Source organism: Ambystoma mexicanum, chromosome 1p (assembly GCF_040938575.1).
Source record: "Ambystoma mexicanum isolate Mex_15411 chromosome 1p, UKY_AmexF1_1, whole genome shotgun sequence".
Classification (NCBI taxonomy): domain Eukaryota; kingdom Metazoa; phylum Chordata; class Amphibia; order Caudata; family Ambystomatidae; genus Ambystoma; species Ambystoma mexicanum.
This window is the reverse complement of record NC_090921.1, coordinates 372,125,183-372,138,262: the sequence shown is the minus strand read 5'-3', so window position 1 is coordinate 372,138,262 and position 13,080 is coordinate 372,125,183.

The window sequence follows — 13,080 nt, the reverse complement described above, 5'->3', positions numbered from 1 at the left end:
TGTACCACCTTGCATGAGTCAACTAGTCGGGGACCCAAGGCCGTCGTTGACCCTTTGTAAACTGCCTCCCACTCCTCACCAGCAAGCAGCTGGTCCAGTTCTTGTTCCCAGCCCTGACAGTATGTCCTGTAGTCTGGGAGGAGAGGGAGTTGATGCATTTGTACAAACGAGAGAAGTGCCTTATAATCAGCAGTCAACTGGAACACCAACTCAAGATCAGTCAACTATCTGATCGCCTATCATCCTGTCATATTGGATGGGTGTTAGGACACAGTGTCTTGTCTGCACATATCTAAATTTGTCCGCTTCTACCAGCCCCAGCGAGGTTTTACAGTTCTCAAAGCTCTGTATCCTTCCATTAGAAAAGAAGGCCACAATTTTTCCTACCCCCTTTTCCATCCATTGGGTGAGTACTCTTATCCAGTAGCCCTGTGTAAAATCCTCATGTAGCAATTATGTCGCCAACTGGAGCGTAAATGGAGACTGGAATATGATTGAACCTCCAAGTTTAATTATAAACAGTCGTCGTTCTGGTACCAGGAAGCCATCTGTGCTACTAAATCGGAATATTTTGCTGTACAGATTTTTTTCTGCTTCCTGCTCAGCAAAGGAACACTTTAAAGTAGCAAAGAAGCTCTCTTCACGTACTCAACTCAGCAACCCTTTGCGTTCACAAGTCAAATGTGGTGGTGGCTCTTTTTTTGATGAAAAGATCCAACAACTTCATGAATCCATTGTTGGCAATGGGATTGAAGAGTCCGAAGATGGACCCGAGAAGCAGTTGAGAAATGTAAGAATTATTCCAGGGATGGATCAGTTAGCCAGTTACGGACAATACGGTTAGGGTGGCCCTTCAGGAATTGAAGTCTTCTCGGCAGATTCAATTTCCTCTATGGGTGCTCCAGTCTTTACTAGCAGTAATTATTGCACTCTTTACTGCTGCATTACAGACTTCAATCTCTCTGGGCTTTGTTCATGTGCCTTTGAAACATGCACTTGTTTCTCCCTTACTATAAAAGCCACAGCTTGAGCCAGCTGTGGCCTCTATTGTGCCATCTTATTACCCTGTCTCATGAAAAGTATGGAGGTCATAACTCCTCTTTCATGCCATTTAGAATCCAGAGACCTGTTGCATCCGTTTCAATCGGGCTTCCACCCCATGAGTGGTCAGTGATGATTTCAGTCCTAGATGATTTGGCTTGTTTTCAAGACTGCAGGGAGGTTGGAGGGCTGATTCTTCTTTACCTCTCTGCATCCTTTGATGCTATTGTCTATGGTATCTTGTTGAAAGGCCTGGAAAAGGCAGGAATTTCTGGTGTACCTCTTGCCTGGTTCACATCCTTCCCCTCGGTGCATACGCAGACATTGCCACTATTTCCTTTTCAGTCCTCTCCAAGGGCTCTGTTGTGTGGGGTCCCCCAGGGGTCATCTCTGTCCCTGCTGCTCTTTAATCTGTATTTGTCCCCTGGCAGATTTAATACAGCAGTACGGGTTACAGTTTTATACCTATGATGAGGGCACACATCTTCATTTTCGGTTAGGAAAGTGACAACCCCTAACACCCCTGCCCCCGGTCTCAACCAAGGAGCTGCCTGGCAGCAGTAGGGAAATGGATGGAAAAAAACCTGGCTGAAGTTAAACAGAGCAAACACTGAGATTATGGTAACTGGGGTCGCTGAATCGTAGGCAACCTGGACCGCAGACTTCTGGCCAGCTTCTCTGGTCCCCTGCCTGGTCCCGGCAAATTTCATTAAAAGTCTGGGCATTAAAGTCCAGCCCACAGGCTCCCGGGAGCTGCAAATTGCATCACTCTGCAATTCTGGGTTTCTGTATTGAAAAATATTGAGGAAGACGCCATTTCTCACTAAAGATTCTCGAGAAAAGGAGGTCACACCAACAATTCTTGAGTACATTAACAATTGTAACAGAATCTATCTTGGCTAACCAGGCTTTTTGTCCAAAGACTGCAGCTTCTCCAGAACTCTGCAGCTAGTCTAGCTCTTGCAGTTGGTGAAATATCCCACTCCCGAGAACTTCTGTGGCAATTGCACTGGCTTCCAGTTTGCAGCCGTATCGAGTTCGACCCTCTGTATTACTCACTGGGCCTTTTATCAGCTTGGTGTGGAGTATTTGCAGACAAAACTTCTTCCCTACGTTCCATCAAGGCGGCTTCGTTCGGAAGCTCATTTTGTTTTCGAAGAACACGGGTAGGAGGCAGAGCTTTTTCAACTCTGGCGCCTGTTATGTGGAATTTGTTGCCAAATCACCTGCAAAACGATGAGGCTCATTTAGTATTTCGGAAGCCTTTAAAACATATTTTTTAGTTTTCTGTTTTAATGTGTAGATTTCTTGGAGTGGATATCCTTCATGCTGTTTCCGATCGCCTAGATTCCTTTGGCCATAGAGTTGCGTTTTACAAATATTTTTATTAAATTATGAAGGAAGTGAATGGGGAAGGGAAAGTGGATCCCTGCATCCTCCTAACTATTCGAGGCCAGGGATCCCTGAGTGATCGGGTTAATGTATAGACTGAGCTTTCACCTGTTGAAGCCAGGATGGAGTCCATATGACATCCCGCAACCCCTTGCTCCATGCTAAGCCATATCTTATGGCACACCAATCCCCCTTTGTCCATTCCTGCTCACAGTTTGCATCTATTGACCCTAGGGGATGCCCCTTCCATAGGAACTATATAATATAGAATCCTTTGCCTGCAATGTTCACCTGGGGTTAAGGCGGGAGAGAGCCTAGAAGTACAGCAGCCTAGGCAAGATGTTAGTCGGTCCAGGGCTCTTTGTTTGAATGCCGGGTAGTTGGCTATGAAGAGCTCTCATAGCTTGGCCGGAATATTGACTCCTAAATACTTCACCGTCTTGGGGACCCAGGAATATGTGAAGGATTGCTCCAGCACAGCCTTCAGTGATGTTGGAATATTAAGTCCAAGGATTTCTGATTTAGAGGTGTTAACCTTGTAAGGGATTTCAATCGGGCGCACAGCATGTAGTGCGCAAAGGAAACCCTTATGAGTGGTATATCATTCAGAATATTGAACTTAGGAAAACATAAATATCACACCCTTCTCAAAATAACCCCTGCCCCCCATTCACACTGAACCAGGGATCAGGCTAGTTTGTAACAGTAAATATTTATTTATGGATTGAAAATTTAAAACACAATATGTTTTTAGTAGGTAACGGCCATCACCAAGGGGTGACGAGGGCAATGAATAATATCTTTAATGCACTGGGAATTGGGCAATGAACACAAAAAGAATGCAGCAAAGAAAAGAATACTTCTCCAGCATGGGGTCTGGCATGGATTCACATGCTCATGAATATTCCGTCGTCAGGCCGGGAATCCTCGTTATAGAAACAAATCAGTATCAGTTCCGTTTCTGATCTGTCTTTCTTAGTAACCAATCACTGGTCTCTGGGTCCTACTGCCCCCAGCCAATGACTGCCCTCTCCCTAAGCCCCGCCTCCGGTTAAATAGAGCCTCAAGCTCCACCGTTTCTACATCCGATCAACGGGGATCCGTTTTGGAGTTTTCTACGCCCTTCAAGGGTGAAGATTTCGTCGAGTTACGCTTTTGGAGGATTACAGAAGTTCCGAGGCCTACCCCGGACATGGCCCAGGAGAAAGGAAGCTCGATGCCCGGGAAGCTGTTCAGGACCTGCCCTGGATGCCAGCTTCAGAATGTTTTCAAGGAGGACGAGCATTCGTTATGCCTCTACTGTCTCCATGAGGACAAGACGCACAAGGAGAAGGACTGTGCGTTTTGTGGGAACATGTCTGAACGTACCATAAAGGATCGCCACCTCCGTCTCGCCAACTGGCTGGAAGGGAAGAGCCCGTCAGGCGAGAAGAAGAAAAAGAAGTCTGAGCGGTCTTCTAAGTCATGTGAGGGTGCCCCGGCAACAGGGGCCGAACAAAAGGCTAAGCACCGCGAGTCCGCGGGCATCGGGAGCGCCGAACGGTCGGGCTCCTTGGATGCCAGGCAGGGCGCATCCTCCCCGGCGCCATCAACCACGAGCCAAAGCTCTAGCTCGGGTAAGAGGAAGTTCGAGAACCCGGCGAAGCTTCTGGAGAGGCCTCGGTCGATCTCGAAGATTCTGGCAGAGGGGGAGCGAGGCGCGGACCCTCCCCCCAAGGTGAAGGCCCCAGGCGTCCAGAAGGTGACGATGGCCTTAATTCACCCTGCTAACACCTCGATTGAGGATGTCGCCGCGGCCCTGGCTCAGCCTGCGGAGGCTACACCAGTGGAGGCGCCCTCAGGACCCAGAGTCTCGCTGCCACCGCAGAGGTTGTCGACTTTCAGGCCCATTGAGAAGCCCCCCACGAAGTCCGCGTTGGAAAAGGGGGGGAGGGGCTGGTGGCCATCGTGGCTACGGACACGACCTCTGAAGAAGAGCTCATCGAAGTCGTGGAAGAGGCCCAGCCCATCGGGAGGGATCCCAACGAGGGCGACGACGAGAGCGACTGTGTCGCCGACAAGGCTCCTCAAGAGCCCTCGCGCCCGTCGTTTCCGGCACCGCAGGACACCTCAGCGGTCATTTTGTCAGTGATTCAGTCCTTATGCTTGGAGATAAGGACAAGGTTGCCCCTTCCCCCGACGGAGGTATCTGAGCCAGACCCGACGGGAGAACCGGAGCCAGGACCTTTGGAGAGTCCACCGCATAAGAGGACGCATCCTACGCCACCTCTCCCACCTTTGCGGCCTGCTCTGCCTTCCCCTCGGTCTACTACCCATGGGGATGATACAGGCACGGACACGGCTATGACAGGTACAGATGACGACTGAGGCGACGATGGGACATGTCCCCCGTCAGCCCCTGCTCGGCGTCCCAGCCCGACGAGATTGGATCCTTTCATGCCATGATTTCCAGGGCATCCGAGCTTTTTCAGCTCTGCCCAGAAGAAAAGAAGAAAGAAGGGTTCCTTTACCAACGGCGCGAGGCTAAAAGGAAGACAGTCCTCGATGTACCGCTTCTTGATGACATCTGGCATGAGGGGCTCACCCTCCTCAAGAACCCTGCCACGGTGCCGGCAAAGAGGGACTGGTACGAGAAGAAGTACCGGGTCCCCGACGCTGCCCCTTGTGCCTTTGGGCACAACCTACCCTGGATTCGGTCGTCTCGGCGGCGGCAAAGAAGAAAGCTGGGGGTGCATCGGCCTCGACATCAACTTCCCCGCCGGACGGCGAGGGCAGGAAGTTGGACACGATGGGATGACGGATCATCTCATCCGCAGCGACGACTATCAAGGCAGCCAACGCCCTGGCTATCGTAGCCCGCTACGACAGGGAGTTGTGGTTCAAAATGGCCCCTCTGTTAGACTTCCTTCCGGACGCCAAAAGGGCTGAGGCCCTTGAAATCCTACAGGACGGGGAGATTGCTTCGGACCACGCCATCACGGTGGCAACGGACATCGCCGACACCAGTTTCCGTCAGTTGGGCAACAGCGTTTGCTTGAGACGACTAGGATGGCTCAAGGCCACGGACTTCCGCCATGACGTACAAACCAAGGTTTTGGACATGCCTTTCGACGGGAACAACCTGTTTGGGAAGGTGGTTGATGAGTCCCTTCAGGCCATCAAGACAGAGACAGACTGCCCGGGCACTGGGAGTGCTCCAACGACAGCCGTCCTTTCGGAGCTCCGGAGGCAGACAAGGTGTCTCCAAAGGATCCGTCAGTGGCTCCTCCACTTACCGCCAAGCGGCAAGATCTTCGTCCCAGGAAGCCTACAGGGGACGCGGCAAGTCAGGTGGTGCCCGTCGTCGACAAGGAGGTCAAGGAGGCAAGGCGGCCTCCAAACAAGATTGAACCAACCGTGGGGTCGGGCCCCCGCCGAAGCACCCCGGTGGGAGGCCGGCTGGCGAGGTTCGTCAGTGTGTGGGAGTCCATCTCCACCGACCATTGGGTGCTGGACGCCCTGGCCCAAGGGCACGCCCTCGGGTTTCAGAAGAAGTGCCCTCGCGTCCCACCCGTGGCCAGGAAGGAAAATCACGTCCCTCAACTACTGTTGGAAGTAAGGGCGATGCTCAATTAGGGTGCCATCGAGCTCGTCCCAAAGAAGCTTCGGGGCTCCGGAGTTTAATCAAGGTACTTCCTCGTCAAAAAGAAGACAGGAGGATGGCGCCCCATCCTGGACCTACGACGACTGAACTAGTACATCAAGGCACAGAAGTTCTGTATGGTCACCCTCCAGCATGTGCTGGGACAGCTGGAGGAGGGCGATTTCCTGTCGTCGTTGGACTTGGAGGATGCACACTTCCACATCCCCATTCTAAGAAGACACCAAAAGTTCCTCAGGTTCATGTTCCAAGGGCGGCACTACCAGTTCAAGGCCCTCCCGTTCGGATTGAAGTCGGCACCCGGTGGCGGCGCGGCTGTGCCTACAGGGGATCCATGTCTACCCCTACCTGGACGACTGGCTCACCCGGGCAAGGACAAGGGAGCTCGCCGTGGAGCACACTGCAAAGACCGTCCAGCTGCTCACGGACCTGGGATTCTCCATCAACTTTCCAAAATCCCACCTGGTTCCGTCGCAAGTCGCCCTGTTTCTGGGAGCTAAGCTCGACACTGGCGCGGCTGGCCTCGTCGTCGGAGGAAAGGACCAGGACCATTCTGGGCAAGGTGCAGCGTCTGCTGGCCACGGACATGGCCAGGTTAAGATCTATCAAGTCCCTCCCCGGGATGATGTCGTCCTGCATTTATCTGGTACGCCTTTGCAGGCTTCGGATGAGACCCTTACAGGAGTTCCTCGACGCCCGCTGGATCCAGTCGACGGGCAGCTTCGAGGACAGAATCCCTCAACGAGACATTCCGTCAGGCGATCCGGTGGTGGGGTACCCGCTCCCACCTGTCGGCGGGCACGGACTTTCAGACCCCAGCTCACCAGGTGACGACGGAAGCCTCCCTGAAAGGTTGGGGAGCACACTCCGGAGATCTTCACGTGAGAGGCCTTTGGCTCCCGGAGGAGAAGTCCCTCCACATCAACATCTTGGAGCTCCGCGCGGTGTTCTGGGCCCTCAGGTCCTTTCTTCCGTCCCTCAAGGGCAAGGTGGTGAGGATCTTCACCGACAACACCACCACGATGTTCTACATCCAGAAGCAGGGCTGAACCAGGTCCCCGGCCCTGTCCAAGGAAGCCTAGGATCTGTGGCATTGGGCCATCGCCCAAGGGATGTTTCTGGTGCCTCTTCATCTGGCAGGAATAAAAAACACGATCGCCGACTCACTCAGCAGGGGGCTGCGCTCGTGCCACGCGTGGGAACTATGCCAGGATCAAGTGGAACGACTCTTCCAACGATGGGGCGAACCCCAAATCGATCTCTTCACGACGGCGACGAATTCCAAGTGCCAGAGGTTCGCCAGCAGGTTCCCACAGCCGAGGAGCATGGCCGATGCTTTCTCGTTCCCCTGGGACGGCCTATTTCTTTATGCGTTCCCTCCGCTGCCGTTGCTGCTCCGGCTCATCAACCAGCTCAAGAGGTCCCGGTGCAGGATGATCCTCGTCGCACCGGCGTGGCCGAGGCAGATCTGGTTCCCGGACCTTTTGGACTTGTAAACGTCCCCACCAGTCAAGCTGCCGACGGACGCAGACCTTCTCTCCAGAGAATGAGGCGCCATTCTTCACCACGACCCGGAGTCGCTGAACTTGCAGGCCTGGCTCCTGCAGCACTAGAGTTTGGAGGGTACGACATCCCGACCGACTGCAGAGAGATTCTTGCAAAGGCCAGGGCATCCTCAACTCTCAAGTGCTACGGACATCAATGGAAGAGGTTCTCTGTCTGGTGCCGTGCACAGAAGATTAACCCTCTGCGGATTACGGCCCCTCAAGTACTGCTGTACCTAATGTCGCTGGCCAAAGCTGGACTGGCTCACGCCTCCATCAAAATACATCTGGCTGCAATCTCCTGATATACCAGGACGACGGGACGGGCGTCCTTGTGGTCTCATCGCCTGGTGAAAGAATTCATGAAGGGACTATTCTGATCATTCCCGCCGGTGAAGGCTCCTGCCCCGGCGTGGGAGCTTAATGTGGTGCTGACCAAGCTCATGGGGGGGGGGGGCCCATTCGAGCCTATGCATTTGGCGCCTTTGAAGTGCCTGTCATGGAAGACGGCTTTCCTCGTGGCCATCACCTCCGCACGACGAGTGGGAGAGATCCAGGCCCTATCTTGCAAGCCTCCATACTTGACTTTTCATGACGCGAGGGTGGTGCTGAGGACACACCCATCCTTTATGCCCAAGGTGCCATCGGACTTCCACCTCAATGAGCCCTTGGTGTTGCCAGTTTTCTTCCCGTCGCCTTCGTCGCCGGCTGAGAGGACTTTGCACTCGCTGGATGTAGCTAGAGTGCTGAAGTTCTACGTGGACCGCACGAAGAGTTTTCGGAAGACGTCACAACTCTTTGTGAACTTTGGGACTGTGAATCAAGGGAAGGCTCTCTCGAAGACTTCCATTTCCAGATGGCTCTCCGGCTGTATCATGTGCTGTCATCGGTTGGCAAACCGACCGCTGCCTGGCCGTCCGAGAGCCCATTCCACCAGAGCGATCGCAGCTACCACGGCGTTCCTTTCTGGTGTGCCCCTGCTGGACATATGCAGGGCTGCTACGTGGAGGTCGACGCACACCTTCACGAAATTCTACTGCGTCGATCGGGATTCCAGGGAGGAGTCCAGGGTCGGCCAAGCAGTGCTGCGCAACCTGTTCGCCTGAGGTGAGCCTGGTGAGGAGGTAAGATGCTTAATGTTGAGCCTTTGCCACCTCCCGTGGTTGTGCATGTGTGTACTGCTATGTATTCTTTATTCATGAGCATGTGAATCCATGCAGACCCCATGCTGGAGAAGGAACAAGTTACTTACCTGTAACTGTTGTTCTCCAGCATGGGTCTGGCATGGATTCACATGCGAACCCTCCCGCCTACCCCTCTGCGGCTCTTCACTTGGTCATACTGCCACTTCACGTGCTTCCAAATCTGAAGATGGCTGCCAGAGGCGGTGCTTAGGTAGAGGGCAGTCATTGGCTGTGGTCAGTATGACGCAGAGACCAGTGATTGGTTACTACTACGAAAGACAGATCAGAAACGAAACTGATACTGGTTTTTTCTTTACCGAGGATTCCCAGCCTGACGACGGGGAATATTCATGAGCATGTGAATCCATGCCAGACCCATGCTGGAGAACAACAGTTACAGGTAAGTAACTTGTTCCTTTCTGATAATCCTATCTTTTCCCCGATCACCCTGGCTGACCTGCTTTTGCGGCACTAAATCAATTCCCCCGCCCCTGAGCCTGTCATCAGCAGACTCGTACCGCCCATTTCCCAACGCCAAAGCACGTCTGTCAACATTCGCTGCGCTTCAGCTAATGACGTGTCGCAATGGAAATGGCAGGATGCCTCTCTCCTCAATAAGTATAAACAGACCGTTTCACAACACACAGCAGCCGATTTTCGATTCCATTCCTCTCTGTGTTACTTTGAGTATTCTGTGACTCGTTTCAGTGCTCTGGTCAGCTACCTTCGCCGCTTGTAGCCCGTGTGAACAGATGCCAGTACCACCGCTATAAATTATTTTAGTTTAACACACAATGGCTACAATAATGCCCTACATGTACGAGCCAGAGTATACCGAGGAGGAACTACTGGAAAGGGAAGCACGCGAAAACGATGGGGATTCGGACGGCAGTTGGCAGGACGAATCAACAGATGAAGAGCCTGGGCCTAGTCGAATGGACAGCGTCTCCACCTGGTGCACATGCAATCGGTGCAAGCTAATGCCAACTGAGGATGAGAACTGCTGCTGCCGAGAAAACTCGGGATGCCTGGCCTACATTTCGGAAGGCGAGCCACGACCGCAATGCATCACCGAGCTGCCAGACTTCAGGGCAGACTGCCTCACACGGGCCGTGTTGAGAATAATGATGGTGCTTATGCACGAACTTCGAGCAACTGTTCATCCTCGTAATCCGAGTAACGAGTAAGTATACTCTGCTTGTCATGCCACTCCTATTTCATGTTCATCTACTATATCCAAAATTACATCTACATGTCATTGTAACGCATGTAAGTCGTTCAATAGTGTGCATTGTCTAGATAGCATTTGTCCGTGTAAAATGCCATTAGTTACAAGAATTGTCATTGACAACAAACGTTTATTAAACTCATCTTGGTCATTAAAAAACAGTTTTTCATTCCTTTTCACAGGTGGTACAGGCTGGTGGCCTATCGTTCCTTTACATGGTGGCTACACGGGAGGCTTGGACACCGCGTTCGAAGAGTGATACCCGCCTGTGCCGTTCGTGCCATTGGAGAAACGTTCCCGAGTGACAGCGGTCAGTACAGGGGATTTTCTCTTGCTGTGCTGCAACCTGACCTGTATAATCTTTAAAGTCTTGTATTTTTGTGTAATGAAAATAAGATGCAAAATAAAACACCACATATATTTTAACAACGGTTTTCTCGATTTTTTTTAAATGAATCAAGTGTGTCTCCATTCAAGGATGGACGTCGGACATCTGTGCTCCGAATGGGTGAAGGTCTGGTTGCTGTGAAGCAGGGTGGTCACTATCTATCTAAGCTAACATAACATATTCTCGATAATGCATGCACTAAAACACACTTGTTCAAAGTCTTTCAGTAGGTTATGTCTCTATAAAAGTCACACATATATGTATACTAAGATTTACCATTGGATTATACAGTCTTGACCACTATAATACACTGGTTGAAGTGTGGGTCTGTGCTCACAAGAATCTCCGGTATGTGGCATTTTTCATTGATAAGCAACGATATACTATCATTGATATAAAGGCGGTTCGCGCCGGTGGATGCGCGCTGGCATGGGGGGCTGTCAGGGGCGCGAAAGGCCAAGGTGCCAAACTACATGTACACTTCAAAAGGTGTCCCACGCCAAGGGGCCATTCATCACATGGTCTCCTCAGACCCCGTGTCTCCAGGCAGGCCTCCCCTGAGGCAGGCCGCCCCCCTGCAATCCACATAAGTGTGTCTCCATTCAGCAGTCTTCCTGAGCCTTATCTACACGCCCCTGTATCAAAGGCGGTTCGCGCCGGTGGATGCCCGCTGGCATGGGGGGCTGTGACTGGCGCAAGGTGCCAAACTGCATGTACACTTCAAAAGGTGTCCCACGCCAAGGGGCCATTGTTCACATGGTCTCCTCAGACCCTGTATCTCCATGCAGGCCTCCCCTTCAAGCAGGCCGCCCCCCTAATACCACGACATACATACGTCATTCTTTCACAAACACACCCCAGTTTCTAATACTTTAAAAACCACTCGATATGTCTCATGAGAACATCTTTGTGCTTTGCAAGTCAACTCCTGAACCTGCTACCTGAGAACCACTGAGATCTATGCTAATCTGCTCGTCGTCGTGCTATCCGTGAACTTCTGTGACCGCTTCGAGCATACCCATCAGTGCGCTACCTGTGGCCATCCACCTACTCGCCCGCAACATACTGCTCTGCTTGCTGAATCCAACTGTTTGTTGGTCAAGGTAAGGCCATGTATCCTGGTCATATTTCGCAGATTTTTAAATTTCTATCTATTTGCGAGTAGAGTACCCAATAGTGCTATGTTCATTGGTCTCATTGCTATTGACTTGAATTTCCATTGCTATGCTATCAATAGATCTATTGATTTTCATCTGTGTCTATTGTCATCGAATTGCATCCTCCGGGGGTCCAGTCTATAATGTAAGCATGTTTCCTTCTCGTGCAAGACAGAACATCCAAGGGACGAGTCACATGTTCAGATTTCAGTCACATCAATTATACATTTCTGCAACTTATGCAAATACTAAGCCGCACATAATGAACTGGTATAGTTCCTGCGACCAAAACAAACCTTGATTGATCATTGTATGATTCATTTACTTTTGTATCAAATCTTTATTCTTGAAGATTGTATAATAATGTCGATATTTACTTTTCAGATTTATCGACAATGCCTGCCTGTTCGATTAGCGGTTGCCCTTCGAAAACCCATGCGAAATCTGAAGGAACTACAATGCATGTATTCTCGAAAACTGTTGATCAAATAAGAGAATGGGTCAGACATTGCGGATATCCACTGGATGAGCTGGAAAGTAGAGTCCAACAAGTCTTACAGGACAAGAGGGGTGATCGATACCGCATCTGCAGCCGGCACTTTTCCTTAGAATTGTACACAACTTCTTGGGTAACAAAGAAGAATAAACGGCTTAAGACACAGAAATTGCGCGAAAACGCTATTCCCACTCTATTCGTCCACATTCTGCCACCGGTGAGTCAAGTGTCCGGATTTAGCTTTAGGCCTTGCGGTAGTGTGTAGGTAGCCGAATGGATTAATTGATATTGTAGGTGTTCTATCCCTTGTAATACTTTCAACATTGATATGAGTGTATAGCTTTTTGAATAATGACATTTATCAATATATTCTTTTTCGATTTCATAACCCACAAACGCAATGTGTATATATATATATGGGGACAGGGAACTGTGCTGTATTGAGCATTTTTCAAGTATTCTGTCGGCTTACATGGCTATTTTTAATATTGGCATTTCATTATCAATCATTAATTGACCTTTACAACTTCTTGACTATCCCTTGAATCTGAAGCAAGAACATTCTACATCCTTGACGTGGTCGCAATTATCAACCACTTCTAGCGCGTAACAGGTAATCTTACTAGGCTAATCCGCTACATACTTGTTTTATGCATGTCAAGTAATAGTTTTATTCTATCGTGGAATTATCTTACCGAATGTTTGGTTACTGCTTTCCAATTGATATACACCTTAGTTATCGTCCACTGGTGTTTGTTTTCAGTTATAATTAGTGTTATCCATACTAATGCAAGTACTGTCTTTCAGGGAGATGTTGAAGCGTCCGCCACATCTACAACATTTTTAGAGGTATGGATACTGACGGCTCCGTCGAGCGTCATCATCAGGGCTGGAATTCTTGTCATTTGATTGTTCTACACAATGTTTCATTCGTGGTTAGCCGTTGATATGTACCTGTGCTGTCGACCCCAGGTGTGTGTTATGTTTTCACAATTGTAATCCTCACTAAT